Below are 9,274 nucleotides of genomic sequence, written 5' to 3'. Positions count from 1 at the left end.
AGGAAGCCTTTCCCGACCTGGCAGCCTGTGGGATAGTGGGCTGGAAATGGGATCAGCCAGGATGGGTGTGTGACCCCGAGCCCTACAAGAGCCCTCTGTGCCTTTTCAACCACTTTTTCTCAAGAACAGAAATGGAGAAAACAACCCAACCCAAGCTCCCCCTGAGAGACTGATTTATTCTGTGCTGGCAGGAAAAAGAGGAGACGACATGGAGACAACAAATGCAATTAAAAGGGAAGGGAGTCATTCCCTGAAATGGCTGTTTCCGGCAGGCAATATGCTGAGGATTAGAACGTCTCAGGCCCGGAGTGGCACCATATGGCAAAACTCCCTCCGTCCCACATTAAATCCTGGCATTTTGCAGCTGTCAAGATTAAGCTGTTTGTATGAGTAACATTGTAGTTTGCTTATAGGGAAATAATATGTAGCCAGTTATGATTAATCAAGGTGTCCAAAAGCGGCTGCGGGCGCCTGGAGGAGACTGGGTTCCATGGCAGGAGCTTTGTCTCTTAAATTATTGACATGTTTTTTCCCTTTTTTCTTTTCCTTTTCTTTTTTTTCCCTCCTTTTTTTCTTCTTCTGTGTGTGCTGTTTATCCCCCTCCTCCCCAGGGCACACAGGGAGTTGGGAAGAGGAAGATTTCATCCCCAGGCAGTTCCGTGGTCCTCTATATCCAAGAGATAGGGCTGGCTCCATCCATCAGCTGAGGGGTGATGTCTTTGCTTCACTGACTCGAGTGGGCACAAGAGCAGAATATGTCCCTTTTTTAAAAACAAAACCCCTGCCTTTGTAAATCTGGAGGCTTTTCTCTGCATGGGATCATGTTATTTTCATTGCTAGAGATGCTGGCTATCCTTCTCTCCTGCCAAGAGAACTTGTGGATGCCTCACCCCTGGAAGTGTCCTTTGGACAGGTGTTAGTGTGCCCTTCCTGCTGGATTCTCCCTTTGGGGGGATTCTCTTGTGCTTTTTCCCAGTTTTGCCCAAATCTTGTTTTTCAAATTGCACATAAGGCAGCCAGCAGCTCCTGATGGGAAGACAAAGAACCAGCTCTGTTCCTGGCCATCCCTCTTGGCAGGGAGGCCATAAAACTTGGTTATTTAAAGGCAGAAAACAGGTGATTTATAGCAGTTATGCTAGAAAATGTTGCATATTGTTCTGAGACCCTCCTGGGAAGGGTTTTACAACCAGCCTGTCCTGACTCTGACAGCTCCCTCTGGACACTTTATTGCGTGACCATCTCAACAAGGCACCCAAATCTCTCCCTCTTGCCTTGGGCAAGGATTTTACCCAGCCTTCTACACAAACACACAGGACAAGCTTTGGGATCTGGCCTAAAACACTTTTACACCTTCTATCCCTTCCTAATGATAATGCAACAGCCTTTTAATCTGCAGATTCATCACCTCCCCCCACGAGCCCCCGAGGAGATTTATCCCTCCTCCTCTGCCCCATCAACATTTGTTGCTGATTAGTCAATATTTTTGGGTAAATCATTTGGAATAGGATGCCTGGCAAAGGCTGTCCCATCTCCCTGGATGAGCCACTTATGGGAAACAATCCTCTCCATAGGAGGCTGTTAATAGGGGCTGCAGAGAGAGTTATAGATAATCAATGCAGAAATCACATTTGTAAATGGCCCCTGTAGCTGCTTAATTAAGCACAGCGTTCTGGCATCAGGCATTAAGGCGCTTTAAAGCCTATTTGTCTTCACAGAAAGGATCCCAATAATATATTTGCAATTCTGTGCTAACCCAGCCTAATCTCACCTGCCTTTTGTGGATTAACAGGATAAAGTGATTTAAATAACGGTGAGGAACTTCTGGGGAAGGTGTGGAATCAATGACAGTGCCAAAGGAATATTTGCTTTTGATGCTCTGCTGAACAAATTTTTTCTCTCTTTTAACTTTCCTCTCGCATCTGATACCTGGGATGTACTCTGCAAACCTCCGAGCCACCAGGAGAGCCACCAGCTCTCTTTCCCTTCCTGACAGAGAGCTTGGGATGTGGCAGGGAGCAGATCATCAGCCAAGTTATTCCTGAAAGAGGGAGAAAAGGAGGGATTCAGAAGCAGGTAGGAGAGTTGAGTTGTTTATGCTGCTGTTGTTGTTGTTATTATTATTATTTTATTTTTTTTCCCACACTCCCTCCTAACAGATGTTCATTTCGGAAACATCTTTGGGGATTTTTTTTTACCCTCCTCCTCTTATCTCTCTTGCAATTCCTCATTCTTCAGTCCCTCTCCTGCTTCCATCTGCGGTGAAAATTCAGTCTTGGAGTGTGTGATCAGCTGCTCCTGGGAGACTGGGCTGGATCTCAGGAGCACCTCAGTCCAATCAATGTCCTTCCCAAAATCCACCTGTTCCCCAGGTGCAAGACATCCAAATTCCTTCTCAGGTTTCCAGACAGACAACAGCTGGGACAGAGATAATAAATTGCACATTTCCAAGTGAAACTCAAACCTGCATAATTTGACCAAAACAAATCCCCAAATGTTAAAGTTTTCCTGCTTTCTCTCTACTTTTTCACTAAGTCACAGCACAGATTTTTTAATTTTTTTTTTTGGTAAATTTTAAGTCTAAAAATGTCATGATAAGGTGCAGGCAATGCCACAGACATGACAGCTGGGATCCTGGACAAATGTGACTTCATCCCATATTAATAATATCAATTTTCATCTCGCTAAGAACCTCAGCTATTAAAAATAACTTCTTGCTCTCTGACATTGTTATTTGCCTACTGCCAGAAAATCTTGAATAAACCCATGGTGGTGGCACTCTTTCAGTGAATAAACCTGTCACGACTTTTGGGGGTGACTTCAGACCTCCCTCCTGCCAGGAACTGTGAAATTTGAAGGAATGTGCAAATCAAATGGTGAGAATGTTTCCAGCATGAGGAAGAATTTACTTGGCTGCTGCTGAGCCTGGGAGAAGCCAGGCCTTTGGGTTGTCTGCAAATAGGTGTCATTTTAGACATCCCATTCTCTACCTGGCCCCAGCACAATTTCCAAAGGGTTTGGGACTCTCAGTCTGTGTCACATCTGCTAGCCTGGAGCATCTCAGATGGCACAAGGAAAGGAAATGTATGGTACTTGTCTAGGGAGGAAATTCAGATGTATTTTCGAAGATTATGTCAAAGGGAGCTGCAAAACAAAGGCGGGCTGTGCTAGACGAAACAAGGAGGTGAGGAAAGCCCAAAATCAGATCCGGCCTTCTCCGTACTACAGCATCACCACAGGGAAAATCCTGGGGATGTGATGCAGCTTATCACAGCCCTGTGTTTAATGGTCAGGGTCCCTTTTATCCCCAGTGCTCACCATTTGTCCTGCACCCTGCCAGGGTGGGAGATTGAGGCAGAAATCATCGCTGTGCCGGAGGGGTCAGGCCATGGTTCACGTGCTGTGGCCCCCTCTGTCCTCCCAGCTTTCATTAATCTGCTGGTGACAAGGGCATGGAAAGCACTGGCTCCTGCTCCTGCCTGCAGGGATGTGGGCAGATCCTGGAGGTGGAGAGCCCTGGCAGCAGATAAATTCTTGGGTGGGAACAGGGCTGGTGTGTCCTGAGCACATCCTCTGGCAGGGAGCACTTCATGGAGGGGGTGTGAGGGGGATAGGAAAAGTGGGAATTGGTGATTGGGAAAGATAAAACAAAACAAAACATCCTCAGGCACAAGGTGAGGCAGGAAGGAAGGAAGGCAGGAAGGAAGGAAGGCAGGAAGGAAGGAAGGCAGGAAGGAAGGAAGGCAGGAAGGAAGGAATCTGAATGCTAGAACTAGGGGTGAAATAAAGAGCCTTTCTTTGTCTGGTCAGACTCCCTTTGCACGCAGAGCTGTGCACAGAAGATCCCACATGGACAGATCAAAGCCTTTGAGGATCTTCCCAAGCACCTGCTGCTCATCAAGCTGCAAAGGAGGAATTCCAGGGAGGTGCAGCCCAGGTCCTGACTGGCCAAGCCCATTTCATGAAGGAGCATGTGCTGGTAAAGCCTCAGAGCCACACAGGCAGAGCTGATGATGAGGGAAGCTGCTTTGAAGCTGCACGGAGCCCTGGGAAGCAGTTTGGGTTTTATGAGGAGAGAACTGCTCCAGAAATGTGTGCAAAATGAGGCACCACTACCTGCCCCTAGCTCACCAGTTCTTTCATGGCCCTGAACCATACAGGACCAAATGCAGCAAGGCCAAAACCTACCCCGAGAGAATCCCAAACCCTTGTCCCTCCTGGTGTCATTTGCAGCTCTGCTACTGGACATCAACACCAGATGATGTTTCGGGACATCCTTTGGCTTTTGTGGCAGAGGAGGGAGTGAGTAGACCCATGGGGATGGATTTCTGGGTGGTATCTCCAGCCAGGGATAAGAATTCTGTATTTTTTTCTGCTCCACCTCTCCTCTCACAGCCTCAGGCTCTTCCCCTCTGGAACATGAAAAGTTTCCTCGTAGTTACCAAACACTGGGGCTCACAAAGGGTTTGCAGTGAGCAGGGATTTGGTTTCTTCTGTGTATTTCAGGCAACATTTTTCATCCACAAAGCAACAGATGAACACAGCTGTTCCCTGCTGGGCTCCATTACGCCTCCCTAGCCAAACTGTTCCCTACTTGAAGACAGCAAATGGCAAAGATTTCCATATCCAGCACAGAGGAGCAGGGAGGCTGAGTCAGGTGGACAGCCAGGACCCACATTAACCCCTCAACAACTGCAAAATTCCCTACAAGATCACTGATGGAGACAGCAGACCAGTTTTAATCTCACCTGCCTACTTTTCCTTTCTTTCCTTGAAGCTTTAGCCTTGAACACACCACGACTCGTTTGTTTTGGGAGAGGTTTGCTCCCATTTGGTGAGATCAGATGTTAAACTCTTAGGTTCAAATCCAGATGCTGAATATCTTCCCCTTCATGTCTATTCCTGCTTCCACAAAACCCCTCTCCTCCTCCCTCAGTGCCATGTAAAATAAATGAATAAAATCAGCTTTTGATCTCCTGTATTCAAGGCTTAATGGGGAAAAGTTTAAATTTGTCCCTACCATGTGCTCTGTGACCCTTCTTCTTGAGCTAATGGTTATTAGTCTACCAGGAGACTGGATTCCTAAGGTTATAATGAGTCTTAAGAGCTTAAAGCAGAGATTTTTAGAACTAAACAGTGCAAAAATACCTGTAAGTGATCACCTTTACTCCTAACTATTGAAATAAGCTCAGAAATAGGTTTGAAAACATTTTGGAAAATGAATATTCCCAGGCTGGGAGCCAGACTGATTCCAGAATCCCTCATGTTAAATCCTGGATGTGGGAGATGTCCCAGGAGATAGGACAACATCTCAATTGCTCTTCAGTGCTGGGAAATGTCCTCCTGGCCTCTCATCTCTGGGCCTCAGTTGCTGTGACTGGAGAAAGAAATTCATGCTACTTCTGTTTTCAAATTCCTTTGTGCTCTCCCATCCCTCTAGGGTGGAAAAGCTTTATTTTTCAGTATTTATGTCAAAGATGGCCATCCTTTACTTAGTGACTATTGCTTCTTTCAGTCCTAGCACTGGTAAAAGCTGAAGCTTGTCCCAGGAGTGATTTTCTCCCAAGGTTGACAAAATTCTGCATAAACAATGCCAAGGAGCTGCCAAGGGATCAATTAATAACAGGGTTTGATTTTTTTTTTTTCTGAACAACAACAACAACAAAAACCTGCTGAAAAAATCAATTAAATTATTTTGGGAGTATAATGTAAATACTTTTCAAGCCCTTAGAACAGGCGCTGTTGGACTTCCTGCAGAGGGTTTTTTTGGGAAGGGGTGAAATGTTTACAGGCTGAGAGTTCATCAGAAATGTCATTTATCCAAGGATGTTTGTCAGCAGGCTGCATGGGATGCCCCACATATTTCTGGGAATTAATTTCCCATGCCAGTCATCACATTCCTATGGCCAAGGTTTGCAGAACCTGGGATGTGCAGCTCACTGGGCTCTAACCTTCCACTCTGCTCTGTCTTGCACAGAGAGACCTGGGATCATCTCAGATGAGTATTCCCACCTAAAATTTAGCATCCTCTATCACAGAATCACAGAATCAACCAGGCTGGGAAAGACCTTTGAGATCATCGAGTCCAACCTATGACCTAACGCCACCTTGTCAGACCATAAAACCACCTGACTTTTGGGGTCTGTGAGGAACGGGTCTCCATGGGATTTGGGTGTCCATTCTCCTAAAATCCTAAAGCCACCAAAAAATGCTTTATCTCACCCTAAAGCAGAAGATTTTGTGAGCCCTGAGTTGATGATGTTGAGATCTTGATGAACTCACTTGTGGCCCTGTTTGTTAACTACAAATGCCACTGAACATCTTTGTTTACACAGCTAAACTCCCCTCCCCTCTGGAGCATCTTTAATCTCCAAATCTGCACCTGAGCTGAGTGTCCTGGCTGCCAGTAGGAGCTGGCATTGAGCTGAGATCATGAGTACAGTTAAAGCCGTCATTCGAGCGATGAGAAGCCAACGCCGTCTCCGGGAGAGATGAACCACAGGAAATTTCAGTGCCCACACCGACTGTCTCTCCTGATAGAGCTCACTGAAGGTGACATGCTCAGAGGCAGATTCTCTGTTGCATCCCTGTGTGATTGTCCAGACTCCTTGGCTAATCACTGCTGAGGTTGGTACCTAAAGTCCTGCCTCCCTCTTGGATGCCCCACAGGGTGGCAACATCTGTCTTCTTCATCCCGACCACAGAGGGGACACGGACACTCCTCTCTTGCACACCTCATGCACAATCTTTGATTTGCTCCAAGCCTTGGGACACCACCATGGTCAGCTTGAGGGTGTCACCTCAAAATCTGAATGTGAGGAACCCTGGAGACACCATGTGGGGATTGAAAAGCACCTCTCAGTGGAGGCAGATTTCACTTGCTGTGCCTACGTTTGCTCTGAGACACAAAATCATGGAATTATAGAAAGGCGTCAGGTGGAAGGGGCATTAAAGATCATCTTGTTCCAAACCCATGGGCAGGGACACCTCCCACTAGACCAGGTTTTACTCCAAGCTCTGTCCAGCTTGGCCTTGGAAACTTGCAGGGATGGGACAGCAGAGCCCAACTCTCTCTGCAGCCTCGAAGGTGTGAGGTGGAAATATTAATGTGGATGTCCATGAAGGTTTTGAGGTGGGAATGATGCACTTGGATCCTGTGCTGTAAATCTCAGCATCCGTCCACCAACAGATCCCACCCTCCTGCAGTACCAATGGCTTTCAGCCTCACCACAGGAGAGAAATTAAGAATATACTGAAAAAAGAACTATTTTGATCCATGTCAGCTGCAGATTGGCCCCACCCCAGGCCTGCACATGCCCATAGAAGCAGAAGATGAAACTACTGTTGTGAAAGATTCAGCAAAGAAATATAAATGCACATTTGCTGATTTAGAGTTCCCTTTGGCTTGGCCACTGAATCCCACTACAAAAATACCCCTGTTGTTCTCCTCAGAGGGATTTTTTTTTTATCCTCTTCTCCACCAAAAACTGAGAAATATGTTGTGTGAAATATCAAGACTAATTAGACCAAATGGTGCTCAGATCTGTTGCTGGTTTTCTGGAGGATTGCTGACAGCTTAGGAGACTTTATTTTTCTTTCTTGTTAACTAATTACGAACAATTCTTCACACAGTTGAAAATTCCTCTGGAGGCATTAATGAACATGGGATGGCTGTGGGAACGGAGAAAGTGTGACAGCATGTGTGGAAGGGTGTGGGGCTGAGAAAGGGAATGTTTCCATGGTGGGATTGTTTTGGAGTGCACATGTGGGGAGGGAAGGAGTGTCTGCTCTTTAAAGGGTGTGTTTATGGTTTTCTGAAGCAGGCAGCGGTTTGGGGCAGCATTTCTGAGGGTGGGGAGGTCTCTCTTGTGGTGGGAGGGAAGGTTTGCATGAGGAGCTGCTGGTCTGTGGGGCTGGGGTGCAGATGGTGCTGCAGATGTGGAGGAACACGAGGATTTGGGATGAGAAACTGCTGTGGGATGGCCAAGGCTGTGCAATCCTGGAGAGCTCAGGCACAGCTGGTTCACTCATCTGAGGATGGCAAAAAATAATCCAGAAGTGGCTGCAGAAAGGATCATGGCATGGAGCTGTGCCAGGGAATGTTTGGGTTGGGAATCAGGAAAAAGTTCTTCACCAGGACATGGTCCCAGCCCCAAGCCTGACAGAGCTCAAGAAGTGTTTGAACAATGCTCTGTGGCACATGGTGGGATTTTTGGGGGGTTTTGCAGAGCCAGGAGTTGGACTCAATGATCCTTCTGGGTCCCTTTCAACTCCCATGAGTCTATAATTCTATGAAAGCTGAAATCACAGAGAGCACAACTCCTGGGAGGGCTGCTGAGCTGAGCAAACACCTTGGTGTGGGTGATGAATCCTCCCTTTCCATGTCCATGTGCTGTGAGGAAATGTCAATCCTGCAGTGAATCCACAGAGCTGAGTTAGTCCCAAATCCATGCCCTGAGGAGGGGGCTGTTAGAACAAGTGCCCCATATGGAGGGCTGCTTCAAAACCCCTAAAATCAACACAAAATGCCTCTTCAGCATCCTCTTCCCATCACATCAGACCTTGCAGAGAGCAAAACTCCACCATTTCTATGACCAAGGGTTGTGCAAACCCTGTGGTGAGATGTGGGAAGCCAAACCTTGTCTCCAGCTCACAGAGTCCTTCAGCAGCAGGATCTGAGCAGCACCCCTGACAAACCTGGATTTCACCATCTCCTGTTTCATCCCAGATTTGGCCCAGTCCTGGCCCCTCTCTGCCAGCCTACCAGGCTTTCATTTGTGTGTTTCTTCTCCTTTCCTTTTTTTTTTTTTAATTCTGTTTTTTTGGAGGTTTTTTTTGCTGGTGTTATTTCCTGGCATACTGAGCTGACAGCTGCATTAAGAGACCTGAAAATACCATAGCAGAACTAAAGCAATTATTGTAATGTAGTTTAACAGAGGCTGTAATGAGAGAGATTTAAAAATGTGCCAGTCTCATCACAATTTGGTGTTCCTTTGACCTTCCAGGGGTACTGTCAGATGAGGAATTGAGCAGCCCCTCTGCTGTTCCCTCCTTTTTTTCTTGTCAGAATAAGGAACAAGCAAGGGAGAAAGCAAAAATTAACCAAATGCACCAGTCTTTTCTCCAGGGCTGTGTGTGGGTCACATTTGCCCTGACAGTCAAGGGTAGAGAGGTGTTCACTCATCATGGAATAAAGTCCATCAGTCCCTAATCCATCCATATCAAATCTGCCTGGTAGACCTCCCCACTATTAAGGTGAAATTTAGGATATAAAGAG

At 46.6% G+C, this 9,274-nt stretch overlaps 1 long non-coding RNA gene across 1 annotated transcript; it reads right to left on the bottom strand.

Annotated features, from left to right (window-relative positions):
• Window positions 1–593: 593 nt before the first annotated feature.
• On the bottom strand, window positions 594–2,376 carry LOC148184379 (uncharacterized). Its single transcript, XR_015772583.1, has 3 exons — window positions 2,196–2,376; window positions 1,927–2,038; window positions 594–1,026 (listed from the first exon to the last, which is right to left on the bottom strand). It is a non-coding gene; the product is annotated as an uncharacterized LOC148184379 (long non-coding RNA).
• Between the last annotated feature and the right edge of the window lie 6,898 nt (window positions 2,377–9,274).

Source organism: Pseudopodoces humilis, chromosome 5 (assembly GCF_049639895.1).
Source record: "Pseudopodoces humilis isolate 2021_Gansu_Grassland_sample_001 chromosome 5, ASM4963989v1, whole genome shotgun sequence".
NCBI lineage: Eukaryota > Metazoa > Chordata > Aves > Passeriformes > Paridae > Pseudopodoces > Pseudopodoces humilis.
Note: the sequence above shows the minus strand (reverse complement) of the source record. Positions and strands in the feature narration are given on the sequence as shown.